The sequence below is a fragment of the Ixodes scapularis genome, unplaced genomic scaffold (genome assembly GCF_016920785.2).
Source record: "Ixodes scapularis isolate PalLabHiFi unplaced genomic scaffold, ASM1692078v2 ptg001986l_1___fragment_2___debris__unscaffolded, whole genome shotgun sequence".
In the NCBI taxonomy this organism is placed as follows: Eukaryota; Metazoa; Arthropoda; class Arachnida; order Ixodida; family Ixodidae; genus Ixodes; species Ixodes scapularis.
This window is the reverse complement of record NW_024610224.1, coordinates 65,707-82,691: the sequence shown is the minus strand read 5'-3', so window position 1 is coordinate 82,691 and position 16,985 is coordinate 65,707.

Below are 16,985 nucleotides of genomic sequence, written 5' to 3'. Positions count from 1 at the left end.
GTGTAGCCAGAGTGGCTCAGAAATACAGTCATGGTAAAACGAAATATAAACAGCAGAGCACGTGACATTCTGAGCCTTCAGATCCTCCTTGTGGAACTTAATGATACTGCTCCGGCAAGATTACAAAGCGTTTTGGCATTATCTCTGCCCATTGCCCTATGTAGTACCGTAATTGCCCCTTTAGTCTATGGCGCATATTTTGGAGGTCCGCTTTTAATAAACAAATAGACGCCAGCGATTGCAGAAAACGAGAACATGAGTAAATCAGCTATGTCATTTGTAGTGACAGGTGCTCAAGGGCACTATGGTTGATCACTGTATTTGTGATTGTGCTGCCTCTTTGACGTTTCAGTCAGTGAAGATTGCCTTCTATCCGAGCTGAGTGTTTGCACTGACGACGCTTAAGCCACAAAGCTAGTGGGTTATTACAAAAGCTGTGGCTAGCGTTCCGTCCAGACGGAACGATAGTCGCAAATAGAGTTTCGTCTAAAGTGCTAATGCCCAGGCTCCGAAGTAATCTTTCAAGAGCTTTTTCTTAATGAGTGTGAATGAACCGCGCGTCTATCACCGGAGTGCGTGTTAACCTAACTGGCCCACCCATTTACTTTGCGGCGACAGTATGCGGCGGCTCATTACAAAACTGTTAATTGTCCCACCTTTCAATGCCGCTTCATGGCAGCGGCGCCCCCGTCACTCAGTTAATAAGTTTATAGTTCCGTCTGAACGGAACTTCAGTGGCGACAATCACTCCGTCTGGACGGAACTCTAGACACTTGCTATTGCAAAACGACACCATCCTCCAAACGAAATTCAATTGCATGACCTGGCAAATTCTTTCAATAAAATGTGTCGTTCCTGCGGCTGCACAATAAGATGCTGCACAAAAGTCACTGAGATGAAGCAGCGCTTTTGGGGGCCGTAAATTGAGATGAAATTTGTCAACACACAAAAAATTAAATGAACCAGTCACTTGCTTTAAACACTGCCCGCACCCACCACAATCAGGCGCCGTAAGTACTGTTCGGTCACAGCTCCGTTGTTAGTATTTATTTTGACCGGGACTGTACTTAGTTGCAAGGTGACAGAAAGATTAATTCACAAATATATAGGCTCACATAGTTATTTTTTCTATCTACAGTAACCATTGAGTTAATTGACAGCCTCATCATCATGTGTCTGTACAGCCTCCACAAATTCATGCTGTGCAGCATAATCATCCCAAATCTTCATTATTTCGATGAAAGATTCAAAATTTTGCAAATAAAAGAGTTTTCTGGTATGGTGCTTACAGAGCACACCATTGACACGGCAGGGATATGAAAGCTAAATAAATGATCATGATTGTATCATAACGGTTACACAGAAAGAACAATAACCTAATTCTGAGCAGACACACTTTCGTTGAAACAAAGTCTTGCGGCAACACCCAAGGTCTTTACGATTCTACTTTGTGCTGTATTTTTATCAGTACAGTCTTGCATAATATTTCTGGTTAAGTAGTGTACATTTATTTTTAAACACTTTATAGACACACTCAGGGAAGCCCAGAGCACGAGGAACACCAGGAGCGCTGAGGCTTTTGCTGCCGAAGAAAAAGAAAACAGCAAGGCACTTGGAAAGGTGGGTACTCAAAAAAATGTGATAGTATGTTTATTGATCTTTTTCAGAATTACTCTACTTTGAAACTATTTGGTAGATGTAACATATGCACTGCAGGATCGAGGTGCCTTGACTGAAACGGTTTGCTTAGGTGAGCTAAGCAGTCAAGATAACTTCACACTTCCATTCGACTTCTCTACAGCAAGGTGACTGACCGGATATTCCCAACGAAGTGTAATTGTTCACCACCACTTGTATCGTGTCCGAGCAATTCTCAGGAATGTTCAAACCTGTGCTTGCAAGCACAGCGTCTGGATGCTTCCCGTGGCACATTACAAAGCAATGATCATAGAAATTTGAAGTGGGCGTGGAGAGTATGCATAGACAACAAAAATTGGAGCAAAACGGCAATGGACTGCGGAAAGTAAAAGGTTACCCTTGACATTTCTGGTTGTCTTTAATGATATTACACAGTAAACAACTACAGGAGAAAGCTGTTAGAGGGCACAAAAACCTGCTTAAAGGGTAACTGCAAAGAAAAAAAGTGTTTTTTTTTAAACAGCCTAATTGGGACAAGCATGCCCCAAAACAAATCTTCCGCGAAAACAAAAAAAAAATTTTAGCAATATTTACGCCACAGGACGTAATTTAGTCGGAGTCACAACCTCTCCACATTTGAAACTCACGCTCTTTCGAAGCGCGCAGAGTGGCTTTTGTACGTCACTCCGTGACGTATAATACCAATTTTATGGCGCGCGACTTAAAACGGACGAAATAGCCGCAAACTAAAATCAGTCTTGCACAATAAATAGTGCTGTAAAAAGTTTTGTTCTTGGCGGAAGTATTGTTTCGTAACATGCTTGTCCCAAATAGCCTGTTTAAAAGTACACTTTTTTTTCTTTGCCGTCACCCTTAAGAGGGCTAGGGAAACGAAATTCCAGCGCTCATTTTCTAGCTTGAGTGTGTTGCATGTTGCACCCTAACCTCAAAAACACCAGTCTTCCGTTGAAAGCCATAAAAAAACTATTTTTAAAGCTAAATAAACAATCTTTCAATCTGCACCTGTTGGATGCATGCGGAGCAGGGTTGGGCAGTATCGCGATACAAATGTATTGCGATAGTATTTCAGAAATACATTTCGTATCTGTATTTCTGTATCGCGATTCATTTTTTTCAGCAGTATTTGTATTCCTGTATCGAAATACATTTAGAAGGCTTCTTCTGTATCGCGATACAATCAGGATGAATGTATTTCGTTACATTTTTTTAAGAATACTCCCCCCCCCTCCCCCCCCCCCTGAAGAACAAATATAGTCTGAACGCCTTTCTTTCAATTTCTTTTACTTTTGAGGGCTCCACGGTTGGATATTGTAGCCAATATTCATCTAGGTTGGATATGGTAGCCAGCCAATATTCATCTAGGTTGGGTATTGTAGCCAATAATCATGCAGTTGCGTACAAAATTTCGTCTAGTAAACAGCGCTCAGCGTTTTTTAATCAGTCAGTGCAGTGCGTGACGAGATTAGTGGTAATTCCTTTAGACTTGAACAACGCTGCTTTGGGGATTTACGCAGGATCAGACTTGTACATGTCACTGGAACATATTAAGGAATTACATTTACAATTACTCAAGGCTAAATTGTAATTAATTACAATTACCCTCCAATAAAATTAAGTGACCGTTACGCCAAAACGTAATTCGTCACTTTCGTGGCGTTACTTTCAAAATTATTGTCGTCAACTAAGAAACAAAGGGAAGAGGGTTATTCACGTTCTTATTGTTGCCACCTGTTCCATTTATTGACCTTGAGCATTTGAGTGCTTTATGCTCTGCACTGAGCTTCAGCGAAGCAATGGAAGTACTACTTACCTCGAAGATGGAGCAAAGCTTCATCGTTGCAGCCATTGCCTGATAATAGAGAGTTTTAGTAAATCGTCCCGATGACTCCGACAACGACATCCGATACTCCGCCACCGCTTTTGCGCATGCGTCATGCCGTTATCGGAGGTATCGGAATGATCTGAAAAAACTCTCGATTGTCAAAATCGCGAAGCTGTTGAAGTCGTCATACAACTAGCCAAAACTGAAATAAGAATTGATTTGTGTTAATCTTACTGTACTGGCATATATTGCCAGACAAAAGCAAAACATAGATGGTACCAGTACGGTGATAATTAAATAATAAATAAGGGTTGGCTCGATATTCTTCTTCCTTTGGTTCTAAACAGGTCGAGCCTCGTTTGAGGAGTTCGTGAAGAAGAAAACGTTTCCAGTATATAAATATAAGTAATAGAAAAAAAAAACACTAGGACGTTCATAACAACAAATAATAAGAACGTCGGTTAAAACAAGGAAATGTAAACGCACGTTTGCCATGTGTGCACTTTCCTTAATGTCTTTCAGAAACGCACGGAGCACGGACCGATTTTAGTTTACTCCGGTGTACTCCCGATAGACGTCCTCTGATACCACGGGCAGTCAAGCGCAGAGAACTAAGCCACACTATGGCCCCACCGATGAGTTGCACTAGGGTGCCCCTACCTGTTTCCACTTCTCAATTCCAGAATCTCAAGTCTACGTCAGCCATCATTATGTTTTATTTGTAAAAATCTCTGCTCGAGATAAGATGCGTCCTGCTCGGGTACAAACATCAACAAAAAAAGAAAAAAGGAAGACAATTACCATTTTCGAAGTGCTTGCAAAAGCTAACTCACAAAAAGGGTGACTGAGAAGCAGATAACTTGCAAAATTCACAAATAAAATGGGTCAACCCTAGAAGTTGGAACACAAAAAGGTAAGTAGCTTTTGAAACAGGGCCAATTAAGGGAAAAGAAGCTGAAAAAGAATGCATTGTGTTTTCTAAGAGAAGTGTGCAGCAACAAACAAGGATGCTTGGGGAAATATCAATTTCAAGTATTATCACATCTCTTTTAGTGTGTTTTAGGGTAGACGGAGCGTTGTCTCGTGTTGTGACGTTATGAAAATGGTCGTAGTCACTATAACCGACAAGGACATTGTTAATACTTGTCTGTGCACTTACCGCCTCGAGCCTCTCGAAGAAGGACAAAAACACTGTATCCTCCTCTCCCCGTTTTCGATTGCAAAGAAAAAAACAAATGGTCTAAAAAAAGCGGATATAGCTTGCCCCCACCTCTTTCTTCCCTTTTTTTTTTGTAGAAATACATATTTGGGTCTTTTGACATTGTTGTTAGGGTCTAAAAAAACATTCAGGCGCTTGGTGTTGTAAAGAAAGGCTTTGGGGAACTGAAGAGTGCCAAGCTTCCTTTTGCGCTGGTCAGTGAGCCAAAATAAAAACAACCCTTTTTATAGAACCGGGGGGGGGGGGGGGAGGAGGAGGAGGGAGGGGGAGTCGTGAAAAATTAAACGGATTACGTACAACTCAGCGCAGGGTAACGTGTGTACATGTGTTTCGCGAAAGGAAGAGCTGGACCGAGGCGGGGTAGTGTTGTTACAAACTGCCAAGTCTAGAAAGTTTGGGGTCCTCCCAGAGAAGTTTGAAGAGCGGGTTCTTTTAGTGAAAAGACGGTGAGAGTGCAGGTGAGAGTGCTTTTAGCTGTTGATTCCTTGTTTCGGCGTTTTGAAGGCTCCCTTAAGTAACGATATCGAGGCTGTTGAAAGTGGGTCCGGACATTTCGTCGAACACCGTTTCATCGAACGCCGTTTCATCGAAGTCGTTTCATCGAATGCCTTTTCAGAAGAAGGCATTCAGGACGGGTGGTTGCAGGAGATCGAACTAGCTCTGACCCCCTTGTTGTCCCCACCCTCGGTGTTCACTCAACACAAGGCCTGCGCACATGCTCTCAGGCCTTATGGGCATGTCCATCTCATCTTCTACAATAGAGCGCGGTGCACAGGTTAATGTAAAAAAATACTAACAATCGACGAAGCGACGTTAAGTGCCGCACCTATCCTCAGAGAATGCGAGCTTGACCCACTTCGGCTTTTGTGCGGAGCTGGGACCGTTCATGCTGCATTGTTCAGGCAGGCCGGAGTAGAAACAAAATAGCCTCTCCTCCCCCTCACCGGAGAACACGAACTCCAGCCGAACACTGACACCGCGTTCGGTTATGTCGGCCGAGCGCTGAACCATTGTATTTGTTGTCCCCATCCGTGTAGTTCTGAAGTTAACCGCTTGGGGCGTCACGGTCTGTCCTCCTCCCCAATTTGTGATCATTGTTGAAAGGGGCGCCCTCATTGGAAAGGACCGCGGTGACGTTTTGATGGGATTTAGAGTGACATGAAATTTATTTAGAGGTCGAAGTATCTTCGCATCAGTCGTCAGACAGACAGGATGTCAGGGAAGGGACCGCGGTCAATCCTTGATGGAAAGTTTTTTGTGCCCATTGAAGACTCCACTTTTTCCGAAACCACTACCTTCAAGGCAAAGTGCCAAACCTGCCTGAAAGTAATTTCGGGCTCAAAAACTTCCACCTCGAACTTCAAGCTTCATCTCAGGGTAAGCATTTATTTTGTAGTTCATAAAATATGTCGTACATTTGTTTTTGCCCTAGAGCTATAGTGACCAAGCCAATTTTTATACACACCAGCGGCTACATCCAGCGAGTGCAGTGGAGTATGAGAAGTATCTACAGAGGCCTGAGAAAACCACCAGCGGACGCAAACCAAAGGACGGAGGGGAGCGGTCTCAAGCACATGTCAGTCAAAGAAAGATAGACAATTTCATGAGCATTCCCGGACAAGTAGACCAGAGGAAGTTTGATCAGCTTCTTCAAAACCTGGTAGTTAAGGCCATGCTACCTCTGCATTTTATTGACGACGAACCGTTCCAGGACTTTGTGAAAGGTAATATTTTCTTGACTTTCTGTGACTGCGACGTTGCGAATATTTCCTTTGTAGTTAGTGTATAGATGCCTTATGTTCTGCCGTCTTAGGAGTGTGCCCAACAGCCACGGTGATGTCACGAAGGACTCTTGCTCGGAAAATTGATGAGGATTTCGAGAGGAAGCTTACCAGCATTCGGCCCGCCCTACAGTCTGTAGCCTATGTGTGCACCACCGCAGACGTCTGGTCAACCAGAACAAGGAGTTTTATGGGCACTACAGCTCACTGGGTGAGATGCCTTTACCATTCTATTATACAATATATGTCAACGTGTTCATAGCGTGCGTGATCTCGTGTTCGTCATTTCTTTTATATCATTCTAAATGCACCGCATGATCGCTGGTCTCATGAGAAACCTTTACGCAGCTGCTCAGTCGGCTTTTGAGATTTGACTATAAACTTGTAATTCAAAAAACTTTAACTATACAATTTACTTTTGTCCGAATGCCTTTCAGATAAATTTTCAAAGCCCTCCTTGTCTGAAAGGTTTACTTTGCGACATTCCTCCGTAACCGTTCATTTCACAAGTCTACTTGTATTTGTGAGTTTAAAAGTAAATTTATTTGCGTATTTTCAGATCGCACCTGACACGCTTAACCGAGTGTCAGCTGCATTAGCCTGCAAGCGGTTCGAAGGAACCCATTCACATGACCGCGTCGCCGACATGCTTGCAGATGTTTACACGGAGTTTGACTTGGACACACAGAAGGTTGTCGGCACCGTAACTGACAATGGAAGTAACTTTGTGAAGGCATTTAAAGAGTTCGGCATTGATAGCCAGAGTGAAGGTGAGTCCGCATTAGCATCTGGCATCAATTTCACATATTTCAATTTAACTTTTTATTGTTTAATATTTAAATAATACAGTTGTCATTGAACTCCCTCAGGCACCACACGTATAAACTAGTCGTTGAGTTACATCAAATGTCGCTTACGCCTTCCTGTCCTATTACGCAGATGCAATGGATGACTTCTCTTTCTCTCATGACGTCACCACGCCCTCGCTCCCGCATCATCTGAGGTGTGCTTGCCACACTCTCAGCCTCATCGTGACATGTGATGTTAAAAAACACTAAACAAATCTCCAGCTTGCAACCGTCTCCATGACAGCGCGATGTCGAAGTGCTCAGAGTACTGGAGCTCCTCCCATCGCCCAAGATCCGCGGAAACAGTGGCTTCGGTTCTTGGAAGGCAGCTACCTACACCATGCGTGACCAGGTGGAGCTCCCTTTACCACGCCCTGGTCGCATTTCTAGACAACAAAGCCCAGCTGAGGACACTCTCCGAGAAGCTCGACTTGACGACCTTCAGAGATGTTGAGCTGGAATTCTTGGAAGAGTATCGCGACATCCTATATCCAATTGCCACAGGTAAGAAAGGTTCTCCTCTTTCCCTTGCATTCGTGTTAGATGCATTTTAATGGGAGTCAGAGGCCAGATTCCCGAAACTTTCTTACGACAAAAAAGTTCGTACATTTATCTTACGGCAACGTTACGAACTTTTGACTATTCCCGAAGAAAAATGTTCGTAAGTTTTGTGCAAGTTACGCATTTCGTTGCAACTTACGCAAAACTTACGAACATTTTGCTTCGGGAATTCTCAAAAGTTCGTAACGTTGCCGTAAGATAAATTTACGAACTTTTTTGTCGTAAGAAAGTTTCGGGAATCTGGCCTCAGAACGGGATAACTATTGTAGACGACCTAGGCTTTGATGAAACCATTAGACATACGTGTTTTGAGTTGAATTATAAAAATAATCTGCCATGCCATGTTATCTTTCTAGCAATCAATATTCTACAAAAAAGCGCCAACGGCTACTATGGCGAGCTCCTCCCGACACTGACCACTGTCCAAAAGAAGCTCAACGCGATCCAGCCTAAAACCCGGACCAGCGTAGTAATCTTGGACAGCGTTCGTGACGGCCTACATAAGCGGTTCGGAACCTTCTTAAAAATGAAGAACGAAGAGGCCCTCATCGCTACCTGCTCGCACCCGTTCTTCAAGTTGAGGTGGACATCGAAGGAAGATGGCAGAGCTTCGAACTTGGAGGACCTCCTGGTGCGTGCGGCTGAAACCTGTGGTTTCGTACCGGAGCCCTTGCCTGAGGAAGAGTCTTTCCCGGCGCTCGAAGACTCGTTCTTTGAGTTCGATGTGCAGACCCCGCCACCGAGGACCCCACAGCACCATCTCCGGGCCGAAGTCTACAGATACCTAGAGGACCAAAGGCATGAGATGTGCATGCTTCACGACTTCCCCGCCGTGAAAGCGGTGTTTCTTCGGTTCAATACGAACCTGTGTTCCTCGGCAGCAGTTGAGCGCCTATTCTCTTTTGCCAATATGACGCTGCGCCCGAATGGGCAACGCCTAACAGATGGGCTATTTGAGAAGCTCCTACTCCTCAAGTGTAACTGCATTTAGGATTTCCATGTTTTCCCTTTGTATCGCCTTAATGTCGCATGTTTTTATTTTGTATCGCTTGAATGTCAAATAAAAGACAAAGCAAGAATGATTTCCATTGCACCTCCCGACGAATTTGTTGCGTATGAAATTAGTTGGGCTCTCAAACAAAAGTGAAAAAAAAATGTGTTGCAGTATCAGTATTTCTGTATTTGTATTTCTGCCCTCCCTAAAATGTATTCCTGTATTTGTATTTCCAAAGACTTTTTGCCTCTTTTTAAAATGTATTTCCGATACGTATCGCGATACATTTTGACAGATATATTTCAGTATCAGTATTTTAGCTACTATTTTCATGTATCCCAGTATTTGTATTTCCAAATACATTTTTGAGTATTTCTGCCCAACCCTGATGCGGAGCCTGTTTGGGAGGTGATCTAGCGACGTTGGGGAACTTGCTACATAGTCGTGACGTAGCAGATTCCTTCGGAGCAGCGCCGCTCTTTGGAATTTCAACATTTTCCTTCTTAGCTTTCCTCCTCAACTCACAAATCTCGCATTAAACCAAACAGGCCAAGAAGATGGAAAGGAGGGACTCCCCTCTTTCTGGGACCCTCGTTTGTGCACCCGGATACAGCCATCCTTGCCCTAGAAGATTAGCCCGTCACTCAAAACTCGGACAAACGTTGCTTTTCCCAGCCCATTCACCCATAGCTGACAGTGCTGTGGAAGCTACGTGCTCCTTGGGCCAGCCACACGCTCATCACCCCACAGGTACTTTGAACGGCTCGGTTGTAATGCGTTGACGCTATTGACACCACCACAAAGCTGACAACGCCACTAAGGGCGAAGCTCATAACCACGCCAGCCTTGCTACGTCACGAATGCGGGGAATCTTTTCTTTGTTTTTGTTTGCACCGGATATCCCATGACGCATCGCGCTCTCCGTTCGCTTGTCTTCGAGCGCTTGCTCGAGTGCACCGTTTGGAACAAAAAATATAGCCAGTCGTTCAAAATACTACAAACGTGCGATTATCATTTACGGTTATTATCCGTCATGATTGACTCATTTCCGAACGAAATTTGAATATTTCAATTTTATTTCCATACCCCTTTAACAGAAAGAAACTACACCTGGAGGTTGAGGAAATGTTTTTTTTTAATAAAAATTTATTGTTTAAAATAAAGTTTTGTGGTATATTCCTTGATTAAACAAATTAGTATGCAATGGATTAAAGTAAGTAGGCCTAAATTGTTCTAACTAATTCCCCTGTCAGATGGGCACGTTAAATGACATTTAAGCAAAATGACATTACAGCTTGGCCAATCGGCGTGTTTAATACACCACGCTGCGCGTGCACCCGCCACGTGCAGAACCAGTATCCCAAGCTGATTCGCCGAGCGGTGAATGACATTCTATTAAAATGGCATTTATTTTCCCGTCTGACAGAGGTATAAGTCTTTTAGTATAAATGACATCAGGAAAAATATTTGAACATCAAACTGATTGGTGAGGTCAAAACGGCACAAATTGATTCAAGTTTACCTAATAGTAATAAAATGAAGACACATCCATCATTAGCAATGTGCTCATCTAAAAAAAAAAATTATAATATATGTCACCTCCTTTATCACAGGCACAAAAGGCCAATGCAGCCCAAGGCCAAGTCACCAACTGGGACGAGATCCTAAAAGCCCACACCAAGGAGATCAGAAGAAATCCTGTGTTTGCAGGTGCGGAGCTACCTGTGCCAGTTGATACCACAGCCAGCGAGGTATGACATGCAATGATGATGATGTTTGGGGGTTTTATGGCGCAAAAGCTACGGAGGCCATACTGCGCCAAACAAAATTTAAGAAATCGGCTGTTGCTGTTAACGAGCTACAGAATAATAATTACCGATGTAGGGTTAGATCTTTTTAATAAAACCCGCGCTTGTGATAAAAGACAACACACAGTCGAATGGGATGAGAGGGTATTCTCCCAGCAAAAGAGCAGGATGGAATGGGATTTCGAAGTGAAACAATTCTGGAAAGTGAACACGACGTTCCTTGTCCAAAGCTGAACACAGCCACAGGATATGCATGATGGTAAGCGTATACCCACAATGTTCACACACCGGTGGGTCCTCTCCACTAAGAAGATATTTGTGCGTTACGTAAGAATGACCGATTCGAAGACGGCACAATAGTACTTCATGGAATCGGTTCCTCTGAGAAGAGCTCTCCCAGAGCCCAAGAACCGGCTTTATAATATGAAGTTTATTATTGCACTCCATGTTCCATTCAGACTGCCAATAACGAAGAAGGGATGACTTTGTTATAGGTTTAATGTCTTGGTGTGGCAAACAGGCGTGAGACAGGGGAAGATTACCTGAGGATGTAGCGAGTCTGTCTGCTTCTTCATTACCTTTTATTCCCATATGACTCAGCACCCAACAAAATTTTATATCAAGGCCTCCATGTACCGCTTTATTAAGCTTATTTTGAAGTTGCTGCACCAGCGCATTCTTAGTAACTCTAAAGGAGCATACTGCAGTAACAGCACTCTGGGAGTCTACGAATAGGACAGTCTGCTTTATTTTAGCTCGGAGAATATAATCTATAGCCATAGATATTGCATAAACTTCAGCTGTAAAAATGCTGGAGAAAGTATTTAGACGTTTCACTTTAATAAAACAATCAGAATGTACGGCGCTGCCAACAAATGACGACGTCTTAGCACCATCAGTGTAAAAATGTGTGTAGCCTTCATACTTCTTCTCAAGCTCAGAAAATTCCTGTTGGATGATAAGGGCAGAGACGCTATGTTTATTAAACCTTGTGAGAGCCCAGTCACAAGCAAATGGCACTATGTCCCAGGGGGCAACGCAATCTACACTCTGCAAAAGATTAACTTCGTTCAAACACAGATCAAGTGAAGAACATAACTGCTCTACTCGGAAACTCAAGGGCCTCACAATGCTTGGCCTATTCTCAAAAAGGCGGCAAAATCTACACTTCTGTAGGGAGTGGCAGGTTGGATGATTACGGTTAGCAAGCACCTTGTAGTAATAAGTTAAGCTTAGATGATGGCGTCTTTTCTCGAGTGACATCTCATTTGATTCAGCATACAGGCTGAGGACGGGCGACGTCCGAAAAGCACCTGTTGCGAGTCGCAGTCCAAGGTGATGGACTGGATCCAACATCTTGAGCGCGGACGGTCGTGCGGAACCATAAACTGGAGCCCCATAGTCGAGACGGGATCGAACAAGAGCGTTGTACAGCTGTAGAAGGCATTTTCTGTCAGATCCCCAAGTTTTATGGGATAAGACTTTCAGAATATTCACAGTTTTGAGACATTTTTCTTTGAGTGACTTGAGGTGAGCAATAAAATTGAGCTTTTTGTCAAAGGTAACAACACCTAAGAACTTGTGGTCTTTCCTGACAGGGATGCAGGTTCTTTGCAGTTTTAGGGATGGATCCAGTGATAGACCACGGCGTAAAGAAAATGGGACACAAACACTTTTTCCGGGAGAAAACTTAAAACCATTTTCGTCCGCCCACTTAGCAAGCTTATTTATGGCAAGCTGTAGCTGGCGCTCGCAGCTCGAGAGATTGCACGACGATGCTGAGATTTGGATATCGTCAACATAAAGTGAGTATGTAATGGACGGTGGCAAAACCTGTGCGAGAGAATTCATTTCGATTACAAAAAGTGTAACACTCAGGATACCTCCCTGGGGAACCCCATTTTGTTGAACGAAAGGATCTGACAAAACAGTTCCTAATCTGACCTGAAACGTCCTGTCAGTCAAAAAATCTTTTATGCACTGCAGCATACGCCCACGAATTCCGTAGCCATAAAGGTCTTGGAGGATGCCATACCACCATGCTGTATCATAGGCCTTTTCTAAGTCAAAAAAGACTGACACACAGTTCTGCCTCTTCACGAATGCTTCACGTATGGCCGTTTCTAGGCGCACCAAATGATCCAAGGTGGATCGTCCTCGGCGGAACCCGCACTGATTGTTATCCAAAATACTTTCCTTTTCTAGAACATACACCAGCCGCCTGTTTATCAATCTTTCATATGTTTTCCCAAGGCAGCTGGTTAAAGCGATCGGACAGTAACTAGAGGGCAGAGATGGATCCTTACCCGGCTTCAGGAGAGGGATAATGTGTGCCCGTTTCCAAGCTGCTGGAAAGCTAGCCCTTTTCCCCAATGAATTGAAGAAATTAAGAAGGGATTCGAGAGATTCTGGAGAGAGATTACGCAGCATTTCGTAATGTAGTCCATCGGGTCCAGGAGCAGAGAGTTTTTTTATGTCAAGGGCACTCTTTAGCTCGTACTGTGTGAAGGGCTAATTATAAGATGCAGCGTATGATCCCGGCGTAACTATATTATGCTGCTCTGCTCGTCGTTTAAACAACTTGAAGGAATCAGAATAATTAGAGGAGCTGGACACAGAATAAAAGTACTCTCCAAGGACATTAGCCGTATCTTTCAGTGAAGCAGATGGAGGGTTGAAAACAGGAATCGTAAACCCTCTGTAGTCCCCTTGGATTCTCTTGAATCTATCCGACCTCCTTAGCAGTTACAAAACTGCTCAGAGATGACACATATTTCATCCAGGTTTTCCGTTTCGATCGCTTACGGGTCCACCGCGCTTTAGCTTTTCGTTTTCTAAACTCAACCAGGTTTCTTGAGGTGGGATACCGCCTGAACTTGCCCCATGCCTTATTTTGCTCCATGCGCGTCATGGCACACTCCTTATTCCACCAAGGTTTGCACTTACGAGGCAGATTACCGGTAGTTTGGGGGATTCTGAGCGGCGTTAATTATCTGCTCTGTCACATACAACGTGGCTTCATCCGCAGTCATGGAGGAAAACAAGGATGCATCCAGCGTGGAGCTTAACTTAAAAAGAGACCAATCGGCTTTGTCTAACTTCCACCGAGGCATTCGTTTTAACAGAGTGGGAAGACAAATGTCGCTCTCTAAAGTAATAGGGAAGTGGTCACTCCCAAAAGGGTTATTAAGAACCTGCCAAGAAAAGCAAGGCAGTAATGAAGGTGATGCAATAGATAAATCAATAGATGTAAATGAATTGTGAGCTGAACTAAAGAATGTAGGCTCCCTCCTATTAAAAAGACATATTTGAGATGATAGTAAAAACCGCTCAATTACTCTGCCTCGAGAGTCGAGACGGGCACTGCCCCACATAGGATGATGGGCATTAAAATCACCTAAATTAAAAAGGGTTGAGGAAGTTGTCCCACGAGTCCCTGGAGCTCAGAGAGATGCAGGGGAACATTCGGAGGCAAATAAATAGAGACAACCGTTATAAGACGGTCTAAAAGAAGACGCACCACTACGGCTTCCAGTGGGGTGCAGAGTGGTACCTCTGAACAGGCGACCCCACTCTGTACAATCACTGCCACGCACCCAGAAGTGGAATTAACACGATCTTCACGAAAAACTTGATGACGCCTTAAAATCTGTGTATGACGAGCTTGGAGACGAGTTTCTTGTAACGCAAGGGCGATAGGCCGGAGATCATCCATAAAATAGTTAACGTCATCAATATTGGGTAAAAGACCACGACAGTTCCACTGCATAAAATGCAAATTCTTCATTTATGTAAAAAGGTTAAGTGTAAAATTAAAAAGAGAGAGGCAATGAAAAAATTCAGAGTATGAAATTAATGGTTATTTGAGAGGGACCACTGATTTTTTCCCTTTAGACTTGAAAGTCTGCCACTCCATGTCACCCTCGTCGGATGCAGGAGTGGGTGACTCAGCGGTATCATCCATCGCCTCTATTTCTGGAGGCGAGCCTTTACCTGAAGGTTTTGGCTGGCTTGTTGTGCGGGGTGGCTTGCACCGGCCACGACCAGCCGAAGAGGCACCGGAGGTGCTGGGCAGAGTGTCTTTCAACTCTGCCTCCTCCGGCCCCTTGGGTACTGGGGGAGCGGCACGAGGGTTGTGCCGCTCTTTCGAAGAGGAGGTCCTCTCTGAGGAGGTCGGGCGGGAGTTTCGCCCCCTCTCCCCGGGAGAAGACCGCAAAGTGCGGACAGGTGCGGCATTTGCCGGCCTGTCTAGAACCAGCGAACCAGCATGTGCACTCCCTCCATGAAGAGGTGGGCACTGCTGCCCCGGCTGGGGGGTTGGGGCCCTGAGGGCTGCCTCCAGAACCTCAGGTGAGACCTGGGTAGCCCTAGACTCCGAGCGCGGCACAAGACCCCTCCGTGCCACGTCGGCGTACGATCCCTTCGACATGAAGGAATACCTTTTCTTCGCTATAGCTGATATTTTCTTTGGCTTTAATGGCAATGATTTCCTTCTCTTGCTTCCATATGGGACAGCCACGATAGTAGGTAGGGTGTGGTCCCTCGCAATTAACGCAGTGGGCCATATTCTCGCAATTGTCAGAGATGTGATCCTGACTGCCACACTTTGCACAAGTCGCCTTCCCTCGACAGCTGCGTGTTCCGTGACCAAAACGCTGGCAACGGAAACACCGCTGGGGGTTGGGGACAAAAGGGCGGATGTGGCAATTCAGGTATCCAGCCTCGATTGTTTGTGGCAGTGTGTGTCGTTCCAATGTAAGGATGACGTGTTTTGAAGGGATTTCTTCACCATCTTTTTTGAACATAATCCGTTTTACGGCGACAACGCCGGCACCTTGGAGTCCCTCGAGGAGTTCTTCCTCACTAGCGTGAAGGAAGTCGTCTTCAGAGAGGACTCCACGGATGGTGTTCAGTGTGCGGTGAGGGCTCACCGACACTTTCACATCAAGTATGGTGTTCAGCTTGAGAAGCGCTTCACTTTGCTTTTTATTATTTATCTCAACTAGGAGGTCTCCTGAGTGGAGTTTTTTAGCCTTGTAGGAAAACCCTACAAGGTGTTCAAGTACTTTGGTTACGACAAATGGTGAAAGCTTTGACACAGGTTTCTGTTCATCGAGAGAATGCACAACGAAAAACTTCGAGAAGTTTTCTACCTCTGGTTCTTTTTCAATAGTCTTGTGTTCAGGGCAGCGCCTTTTAACGGCTTGCCCCGAACGGGGTTTGGAAGAGAGGGGCGCCATAAGAGGGCAAGGAGTGTTCGGAATCTGTGGCGCGCCGCCCACCACGAAGCCCAACGAGGGAATAGGTAACACCCCATAACAAATATGGCTTTGCTGGAAGCATTACTCTATTAGCGCTACCCAGAAACTATAACAAAGTGTGGATCTGGACGAGAGTATCTGTCACCACCCAAGGTTAGCCCTTGCCGCCAAAGGAGTTGAAAAAGGAAAGAAGGGAAATGAGAAGAGTGAAAAGAAGAAGACAAGGGTGAAATAAAGGAGGGGATAGTAGAAGTGGCGACTAGGCTGAATCATCCTGGTCGGGCCAAGCCAGGACTTCCCGTCTACGGGAAGCGGGGGCCGAAGTGGTGTATTGCCTCGCCCGGGGGGCCCCGAAGGGTCCAAACCTACCCCGGGCTCGGCTCAACCACCAGGATGCCCTTTTCCCCGGACACGGGAAAGCCACGCACAGCCAGACGTGGGCGGGCGAACCCGCATGGCTCGGGGTCCGTGGAGACGCCACTCTCCAAACACCTGCTTTCACAGGTGCCCCCAGCGGGGGTATGACATGCAATAACAACCCATTTAAAGTGTATTTTTAAGTGTGCTGGCTAATTCACCAAAGTACTTTTTATTTGATGATTCCGGGCATACTATTATAGAAGAGTGCCTGATCTCTAAAAAAAGTAAAAGCAGAAGGGTATATGACTGCCAAGCAGGCAATATACCGAAACGATCATGTAACTATTAACAGTGATGTTATAGATTCATTTTTCTGTTGTATTGCCACAGTCCTTAGCTGTGGTATCGACACCGGTTTTAACAAAGCCGGGGGTGTTGGAAAATACTACACTATATCTGAATTTAACTATATCTGAACTGTATAAAAATAATGCACGAGTAACGAGTAACTCGGTCGCTTGTTTTTACACCAAATTGGTGACATGAGTTCACTGCACGTTGTTGGGCATGTGCAGGGAGGCTTTCCTGCGCGAAATGTTGCCTTTCCTGTGCCCGCTTTGGAGACAGCAGATCGGCGACACCACAAGCAAAGCAAACAATGCTGCCGTTTGC